This window comes from Euprymna scolopes, chromosome 37, assembly GCF_053919585.1.
Source record: "Euprymna scolopes isolate OS-2025 chromosome 37, ASM5391958v1, whole genome shotgun sequence".
NCBI classification, from domain to species: Eukaryota; Metazoa; Mollusca; class Cephalopoda; order Sepiida; family Sepiolidae; genus Euprymna; species Euprymna scolopes.
Window position 1 is genome coordinate 27500962 of NC_136518.1, and position 10293 is coordinate 27511254.

Below are 10293 nucleotides of genomic sequence, written 5' to 3' on the forward strand. Positions count from 1 at the left end.
AGGGAGTTGACAGACCTTCAGTGGTCGATCTTGTTTCCTGACTAGGGAAATGAACGCCGTTTTCCCCACTCCCGACACATCCCATCCCCTAAACTGGGCACTTGGGAGTGCTTGAATGCCATAATGCCAGTACAAGTAGATTGGGTTGACCATCGTCTGATGGGTTGAGGGTACCGGATAGACAGTTCCTGGCTGCTGTTTCCGACTGGTGATACAGGAGCCCTAACTCTTTGGTAGCGCTTAGAGCGGCTGCTCCATCAATAGTTGTATAATATCGGGTTGCTTGTAGTGCCATGTCGTGCATGGAAAGGGACCCTGCACTCATCCCCGGTGGGCTATCCCGAGGCCCAATCCTAGTAGATGGCAGAACAACTGATGGTCTGCTTGTGTTGCATGCCTGGTATTCTACATAACCACTTGTTCAGCATCCCTTATCTAAACTGAAACTCTTAAAAAAAAATGACAGTACAATAAAAAATTATGCTAAAACCAGGCCCAAACTCAAACAAAACTAACCTGCCTTCTCCCTTGAGGCTTGCATTTACGAACATCTGTGGGCTTAGAACTAATTTAAATGATGTCGAAGCATTTCTCCTAACAAACACTCTGGATATCTTAGCACTAAGTAAGTTTAACCAACACTCCTCCATCTCCTCTAACTACTTTAACATGCCTGAATATTTCCCACTCTGCCGTAAGGACTCTGGACAGACATATGCACGGGCTTGGAGTATATATTCGGAACACCCTCCCCTTGACTAGAGAAACTAAACTAGAATCTGACGATCAAGCCTTTATGTGCTTTAGACTTAACATGCAACATAACATTAGCTACTTTTATTTTCTCTACCGCTCTCCCTGGACCCAGGACTGTACCCTAATAAACAAAGTCTTTGACAGCATAGATACAGCACTTTCCCTCGACACTAGCGTACAAGTGCATGTGTTTGGTGATTTCAATGTCCACCACAGCAACTGGCTTGGATTGGTATGAGTACATATAACTTCTCTATATCTCATTCCCTATCACAGATGGTTACGTTTCAAACCCGTTTCCCAGACCAGCAGGAACAACACGCATCACTTCTAGATGTGTTTCTGACCACAGTTCCATGATGACTGTGTAACTAATGCCCACAGGAAATTTTATAGCAAGCCCCACTCTCCCCAATGGTTTACTTCTACTTGTGCAGCCGCCATCGTGCAAAGGCAGCATGCGTACCACAGATTTAACCGACATAAGTCCAATTCAAACAGAAGTATAAAGAAGCCAGAAGTAACTGTAAGGAAGAAATAGCGACAGCTAAGAAAGAATTTACTGAAACCAAAAAACGCATCGAAGCACAGAAATTAGGGACCCGTGACTTCTGGAAAATCTACAACAGTGTAGTAAATAATGGGCAATCAACAATCCCCCTCCCCACTATCCAGCAATCATGAGGTTGTTTGCTCTGCACTGAGAAGGCTAACATTCTTGCCAGTCGGTTTGCCTCCAACTCCACACTGGACCCTGCCAACCACCCCCTCCCTGACTTTCCTTTGTGGACAGACGCCACACTAGACGATCTGAAAATCACCCCTTCTCAGGTGCATGCTATCATCAGAAATCTTGACACTGCAAAAGCATGTGGACTTGATCTCATCCTGGCTGTGCTATTAAAAAGTGCTCTGCCGAAGTAGCTCCAGTTCTCTCCAAACTTTACAACTTTAATTTAATGAATCTTGCTTTCCTGCCTGCTGGAAAACTGCTTCTGTAGTACCAATCTTCAAGAATTCTGGCGAAAGAACTGACCCAGTAAGTTATCGGCCCATTAGCCTCCTCCTACTTTTTGCCAAAATATTTGAGACCATAATTAACCAAGCTAAACTTCTGACTGACCAACAATATGGATTTAGACAAGCCCATTCAACAGCAGACATCCTAACTGTAATCTCAGAATGTATATACCAGTCACTGGACAAAGCGGGGGAGGGTAGAGCGGTAGCTCTAGATATATCTAAGGCTTTTGACAGGGTATGACATGAAGGTCTTCTCAGGAAAATCAGATCATATGGTATCACTGGAAGAATACATAACATAATTAAATCCTTCTTAGATAAAAGAAAAATCCATGTTGTCCTCGACAATATGATATAAATGCGGGAGTCTATCCTGGGACCTCTGTTATTCCTAATATTCATAAATGACCTCCCTGACAAAATTGCCTGTGAGATGGGTATATATGCTGACGACACCACACTCTATAACAGACACGACAGGAAAACAAATGAACACATATCTAAAGAAATGGCAGAAGCACTAGAGGATGACCTTCAATCTGTAGTGGAATGGGGACAGAAATGGATGGTCACATTCAATGCTGCCAAGAAAAAACTTTCCTTCAATAATTACAAGAAACCTTCTCTACCACTAATAGCAATGGCAAATAACTCTTTATTTGAAAGTACATCCTTTAAACTCTTCTGCCTAACACTCTCAGGAAACATGAGTTGGAACAATTACATCGAAAGTATCGCTAGAACCGCTGCAAAGAAGGTAGGTTCTATCTACCATGCTAGAAAGCTACTTACGCCTGAAAGTATCCTGTACCTCTATAAGGCCACCATTCGCCTATGTATGGAGTATTGTTGTCACATTTGGGCTGATGCATCTGCTACTTGTCTGTCAATCCTTGACAGGGTTCATATTTGGGCTGGTGCATCTATCACTAGTCTCTCGCTCCTAGACAAGATTCAAAAGAGAGTCGCCAATCTGATACCTGAACTGTCATCTAAACTTCAGCCCCTGTCCCATCGACGAAATGTTGCATCCCTTTGCCTTTTCTACAAGTACTTTAACAGTGAATGCTCTGACGAACTGCAAACACTTGTGCCGCCTTGATGTAAATACCTCCGACAAACCCGACAAGCAGCTAAATCCCACCCCTTCACAGTAGAAATCCCTAGATGTAAGAGAGCCTTCTACTCCAGTAGTTTCTTCCCCAGGACAGCTGGAATTCCCTGCCGGGTCCCTGCTTCCCCAACTGTACTGACATGCAGAAGGTCAAGTATAACGTGAACCGACATCTTGCTGTACCCCTGATGCCCATGTCCCTAATAGTAGCCCCCTACAACAAAGTGACAATATGCCTTGTTTGGGGTGAAAATGTAATAAAAAAAGAAAAATTGTTTGTACCCAAAATTGGCGGAGGAGTTTGGTAGAGTTCTCAAAGGTCAAATCGTTGAACTGTGACCCCTTAACCGCCAAATTTCTGGCCGAAAAGGAATTACAAAGATTTCCCCAAATCTCAGTACACTGTAGTTTAAGTGTGTAGACTTAAAATTGACAGAGTAATTGCGTAGGGAAATGAACACACACACACACACAGACACACACCCAGACGTTCACCTTTATAGATATATAGATAGATTAAACAAAAATATATACGTATACATAAATATATATACGCAAACAATTTTATGTTTACTGTAAATCTTTTACGCAAATATTATGCGAGCATAAATCATGTAGAATATCTGCATGAATATGTAATAGTTAACTAAAAATAATTATCCCATGAGAAAACCTAAAAAACTAATAGGGAATTAATTAAAATGTATGTTTAAAAGAATATGCAAATTAGCTAGATCTTTTGCTGGTGAATGCAATTCCACAAGCCATATATAAGTAAATTGTATTTTCTTTTTAAATAAATCGAAAAGAGTTTTTTTTTATAAATATCAATACACACAAAAGAAAAACGAATTTATAGGAGTAAAGATAGATTATATATACTTGTTATATATACTAGTATATAATAGATATATATATATATATACACATATATATATATAATATACTTTTTATGTATACTAGTATATTATATATATATTATATACTTTTAATATATACTAGTATATTATATATATATATGTATTATATATACTTTTAATATATGCTAGTATATTATATATATATTATATATACTTTTTATATATACTAGTATATATAGATAGATAGATAGATTATATATACTCTTTATATTTATAGTATACTATATATACATTATATATACTTTTTATATATACTAGTATATATTATGCATATATATATTATATATTTTTTATATATATAGTATATATAATATATATATATTTTTTATATATACTAGTATATATTATATATATATTATATACTAGTATATATAGATAGATAGATTATATATACTTTTTATATATATAGTGTATATTATTTATCTATATTATATATACTTATTATATATACTAGCATGTGTTATATATATACTATATACTTTTTATATATACTAGTATATATTTTATATAAATATATCATATATATTTTATATATACTAGTTATATTATATATATATTATATACTTATTTTATATATTAGTATATATTATATATTATGTATACTTTTTTATATATTTATATATATTATATATTTTTTATATGCTAGTATATATTATATATACGTTTGATATATATTAGTATATTATATATATATTATATTTTTTTCATATATACTAGTATATGTTAATTTTATTTTTATTTCGGACTATTAGTCTCATCTTTATTAGTTGTTGTTTTTTTTTAATCTTTTTATTGGTTCACAACGTTTCGGCCAACTTCCTCTGGCCTTCGTCAGGTGGTAACCGCGACGGATAGGAACTTCGAATCTCCTAACTGCATTCTCAGCCATCACTGCCATCCGTAGTTGTTGTCGTCTCACCACATTTTTGACCAATTACCTCTGGCACGCTTTGGGTGGGATTGAAACCGCTATCTTCAGACAATGTTCATCTTTTTTTGGATTGGATTGAAACCGCTATCTTCAGACAATCTCTACGGTTCCAAATGAACATTGTCTGAAGATAGCGGTTTCAATCCCACCCAAAGCGTGCCAGAGGTAATTGGTCAAAAATGTGGTGAGACGACAACAACTACGGATGGCAGTGATGGCTGAGAATGCAGTTAGGAGATTCGAAGTTCCTATCCGTCGCTGTTACCACCTGACGAAGGCCAGAGGAAGTTGGCCGAAACGTTGTGAACCAATAAAAAGATTAAAAAAAAAACAACAACTAATAAAGATGAGACTAATTGTCCGAAATAAAAATAAAATTAACATATAATGCTCATCTCAGAATAAATTTCCAATTAAGGAATAATATATATATATACTAGTATATTATATATATATATCATATATACGTTTTATACATATTAGTATATACTATCAGGACCTGTGGAAATTCCACAGCAGCATTTTTCCTATGCAATATATTGTTGCTGGGCATGCTGTGAGCGTTCTATTCAGCATGAATGAAGGCACAATCATATTCTAGTTTTTTATTAAAACTGTACTGCCCCCTTACTAAAATAATAACTTTGATATATTTTATGAGCTGATTATTTCATTACAAACACACCGGTCAATTAACTCATATTTTATCATTTTTCATAATTATTGAATATGTTACTATGTTCGACAATAATTTTGCATAATTTCAACCCACATTATCGCCTCGCTCTTTACTAAAATAGTAAATCTGATATATTGTATGTATTGGATTATTTTATAAAAAAACACAACTATTAATTAACTCACATTTCATCATTTTTATTTTAAATAATTCTTGGGTATAATACTAATTTTGACTATAATTTTTCATTTAAACTCACCATATCACACACCTTACTAAAATAATAACTTTGATATATTTTCTAGGCTGATTATTTCATTACAAACACATACATCAATCAACTTACATTTCATCATTTTTCGTAATTCTTGGATATGTAACTAATTTCGACATTATTTTTTTATAATTTAAACCAACATTGTCGCCCAACATTACTAAAATAATAACTTTGATACATTTGCTGGGCTGATTATTTCATTACAAACTTATTCATTCATTCATTCAATTAACTTCCATTTCATCATTTTTCATAATTCTTGGGTATGTTACTAATTTTGACAATCATTTTTCATCATTTTTACCCACATTATCGCCCTCTCTTAATAAAATAATAACTTTGAAATATTGTCTGGGCTTATTATTTTATTACAAACACACTAATGCATGAAATCACATTTAATCATTTTTCATAATTCTTGGATATGTTACTTATTTCGACAATCATTTTTCATAGTTTTAACCTACATTTTCGCCCTTCCCTCTTTACTAAATAATAACTTTGATGTATTGTCTAGGTTGATTATTTCCTTACAAACACACTAATCAATTATCTAATATTTCATCATTTTTTCGTAATTCTTGGATATGTTACTAATTTCGGCAATAATTTTTCATAATTTAAGCCCTCCTTATCTTCTTCCCCATTACTTATATAATAACTTTGATATATTGTCTAGGCTGATTATTTTATTATAAACACAGCAATCAATTAAATCACATTTCGTCATTTTTCGTAATTATTGGATATCTTACTAATTTCGACAATAATTTTTTATAATTTAAACCATCCTCGTCGCCCTCTCTTACTAAAAAAATACTTTGATATATTTTCTGGGCTGATTATTTCATAAAAAACATAACTATCAATTAACTCACACTTCATCATTTTTCTTAATTCTTTGATATGTTACACATTTCGACAATAATTTTTAATATTTTAACCCACATTATCAACCACCCACTACAAACATAATAACTTTGATATATTATCTGGGATTATTATTTCATTTCAAACACACCAAACAATTAACTAACATTTCGTCATTATTCATAATTCTTGGATATGTTACTTATGTCGACAATCATTTTTCATCATTTTAACCCACATCATCGCCCCACTTACTCAAATAATATCTTTGATATATTGTCTAGTCTGATTATTTCATTGCAAACACACTAATGCATTAAATAACATATTATCATTTTTCATAATTCTTGGATATGTTACTAATTTTGACAATTATTTTTCATAATTTAAACCATCCTTATCGCCCTCTCTTACTTACATAATTACTTTGATATATTTCCTGGGCTGATTATTTTATTATAAACACACACGCGATTAACTCATATTTAATCTTTGTTCATAATTCTGGACATGTTACTAATTTCGACAATATTTTTTATAATTAAAAACCCACATTATGCCTCCCACTCCTACTTATATAATATATTTGATAGATTGTCTGGGCTTTACACACACATAAATCAAGTAACTCACATTTCATCATTTTTCATAATTCTTAGATATGTTACTAATTTTGACAATAATTTTCATAACTTTAACCCACTATATCGCTCCCCCTTACTTAAATAATAACTTTGATATATTGCCTGGGCTGATTATTTGTTTACAAACAAATAAATGCTGGGTATTCACCTATTTTATCCAATCCTGGGTGACGCCGCATATTCTGCTAATATATATCATTCACCGATCTCATTCGATCCCAAGCGATGCTGGGTATTTTGCTACTATATGTTTTTCACCGATCTCATTCAATACTGGCCGACGCTTCCTGATAGTATATATTTGCACATCTCATTCAATACCTGGACTGACTTCATGTCCGCCACCCCACTGTTCAAAATATACATTAAATAAAGTAATGTTTTAATCGTAAACTGTTTCAGCCATTTTAGGGACTGACTTTATATCCCCAACCCACTGATAAAAATATACATGAAATAATGTAATGTCTAAATAGTAAACTGTTTCAGCCATTTCCGAGACCAACTTTATGTCCCAAACCCACTGCTAAAAATATACATGAAATAATGTAATGTCTAAATAGTAAACTGTTTCAACCATTTCCGGGACCGGCTTTATATCCCAAACCCATGGCTAAAAATATACATGAAATAATGTAATGTCTAAATAGTAAACTGTTTCAGCCATTTCCGAGACCGACTTTATATCCCCAACCCACTGATATAAATATACATGAAATAATGTAATGTCTAAATAGTAAACTGTTTCAGCCATTTCCGGGACCGACTTTATATCCTAAACCCACTGATAAAAATATACATGAAATAATGTAATGCCTAAATAGTAAACTGTTTCAGCCATTTCCGGGACCGACTTTATATCCCCAACCCATTGATAAAAATATACATGAAATAATGTAATGTCTAAATAGTAAACTGTTTCAGCCATTTCTGGGACCGACTTTATATCCCCAACCCACTGATAAAAATATACATGAAATAATGTAATGTCTAAATAGTAAACTGTTTCAACCATTTCCGGGACCGGCTTTATATTCCAAACCCATGGCTAAAAATATACATGAAATAATGTAATGTCTAAATAGTAAAATGTTTCAGCCATTTCCGAGACCGACTTTATATCCCCAACCCACTGATAAAAATATACATGAAATAATGTAATGTCTAAATAGTAAACTGTTTCAGCCATTTCTGGGACCGACTTTATATCCAAAACCTATTGCTTAAAATGTACATGAAATAATGTAATGTCTAAATAGTAAACTGTTTCAGCCATTTCCGGGACCGACTTTATATCCAAAACCCACTGATAAAAATATACATGAAATAATGTAATGTCTAAATAGTATACTGTTTCAGCCATTTCCGGGACCGACTTTATATCACCAACCGACTGCTAAAAATATACATGAATAAGGTAATGTCTAAATAGTATACTGTTTCAGCCATTTCCGGGACCGACTTTATACCACCAACCGACTGCTAAAAATATACATGAATAAGGTAATATCTAAATAGTAAACTGTTTCAGCCATTTCCGGGACCGACTTTATATCCCCAACCCACTGATATGCATGAAATATCCCCAACCCACTGATATACATGAAATAATGTAATGTCTAAATAGTAAACTCTTTCAGTCATTTCCGGGACCGACTTTATATCCCAAACCTACTGCTAAAAATATATATGAAATAAAGTAATGTCTAAATAGTAAACTGTTTCAGGCATTTCCGGGACCGACTTTATATCGCAAACCCACTGCTAAAAATATACATGAAATAATGTAATGTATAAATCGTAAACTTTTTCAGCCATTTCCGGAACCGACTTCATATTTCCCACCCCAATGTTAAAAATATACATTAAATAAAGCAATGTGTAATTCGTAAACGGGTTCACCCATTTTCGGGACTGATTTAATATCCCCCACCCCACTGTTAAAAATATGCATGTAATAAAGTAATGTTTAAACCGTAAACTGTTTGAGTAATTTCCGGGACTGACTTCATATACCGTAACCCACAGCTTAAAATATACTTGATATAAAGTAATGTTTAAATCATAAACTGTTTCATCAGCTTTTCGAAAGTAATACATAAAAACATTAACACGTTTAGTGGTTTGGCAACCATTGCTTCAACATGAATGTCTGAGTGTACTATCAGTTTCAGCATTCCAGTTACTTAATTCCCCCTATTTTTTGGTCTTGGTTAATGGAGGAGAAATTATTCATTACTGATACAATTCTTATTTTTGTCATTGACCAGAGAGTCCATTTTGGGGAGCTGGTTTCCCCCTAAATTTTTAACCGACCTCATGTCCAATTCCGCTCTTATGGGGAGGCAAGTAAACAAAAAAAAAATAATCAGAACGGATATTTTTCAGAGCATTTTATAATTAATCAGGAGTAACCCTTCCTGGGCATTTTGTAATTAAATCAGAAATAACTTTTTCCAGCTACTTTTTTAATATTTTAATATTTAATATTTGTTACATTAAACATAGTACCTATTCACAACGCGTCCCCACGGGACAGATTTAGACACCAGGGTCGTTTTTTTAACGTGGAGAAAAATTGTCTTAGTCGTAAAGGATTTCTCTTCCACTGAGAGAGAAGAAATCGAAATGTAGCACCTGAAGAACAGATACTACACTTTGATCTTAGCTAAAAGGCTAAGAAAGACAAATCATTTTTATTAGCTTTGCATCAACAGCGACACTATTTTTTTTAAATATCTTTTTAAGGGGTGACAAGGTTTATTTGGAATATTCCACTTTTTGGAATATTCCACTTTCCTTTTTTAGGGATGCACAGTGATAACGGACGGAGCGATAAGCGTAATAATATAATGATTATATATATTATATATATTATTCATATATACTAGTATATATTATATATATATTATATATATACTTTTTATATACCAATATATATTATATACATATATACTATATATATACTTTTTATACATGCTAGTACATATTATATATATTATATATATATAGTAGTATATATTATATATATCATATATACTTTTTATATTTACTAGTATATATTATATATATATATATA

The 10293-nt window shown here is 33.1% G+C and overlaps 1 pseudogene; it reads right to left on the bottom strand.

Annotated features, from left to right (window-relative positions):
- Positions 1-9787: 9787 nt before the first annotated feature.
- Positions 9788-9903, bottom strand: LOC145261409 (U2 spliceosomal RNA; annotated as a pseudogene).
- Positions 9904-10293: the final 390 nt, after the last annotated feature.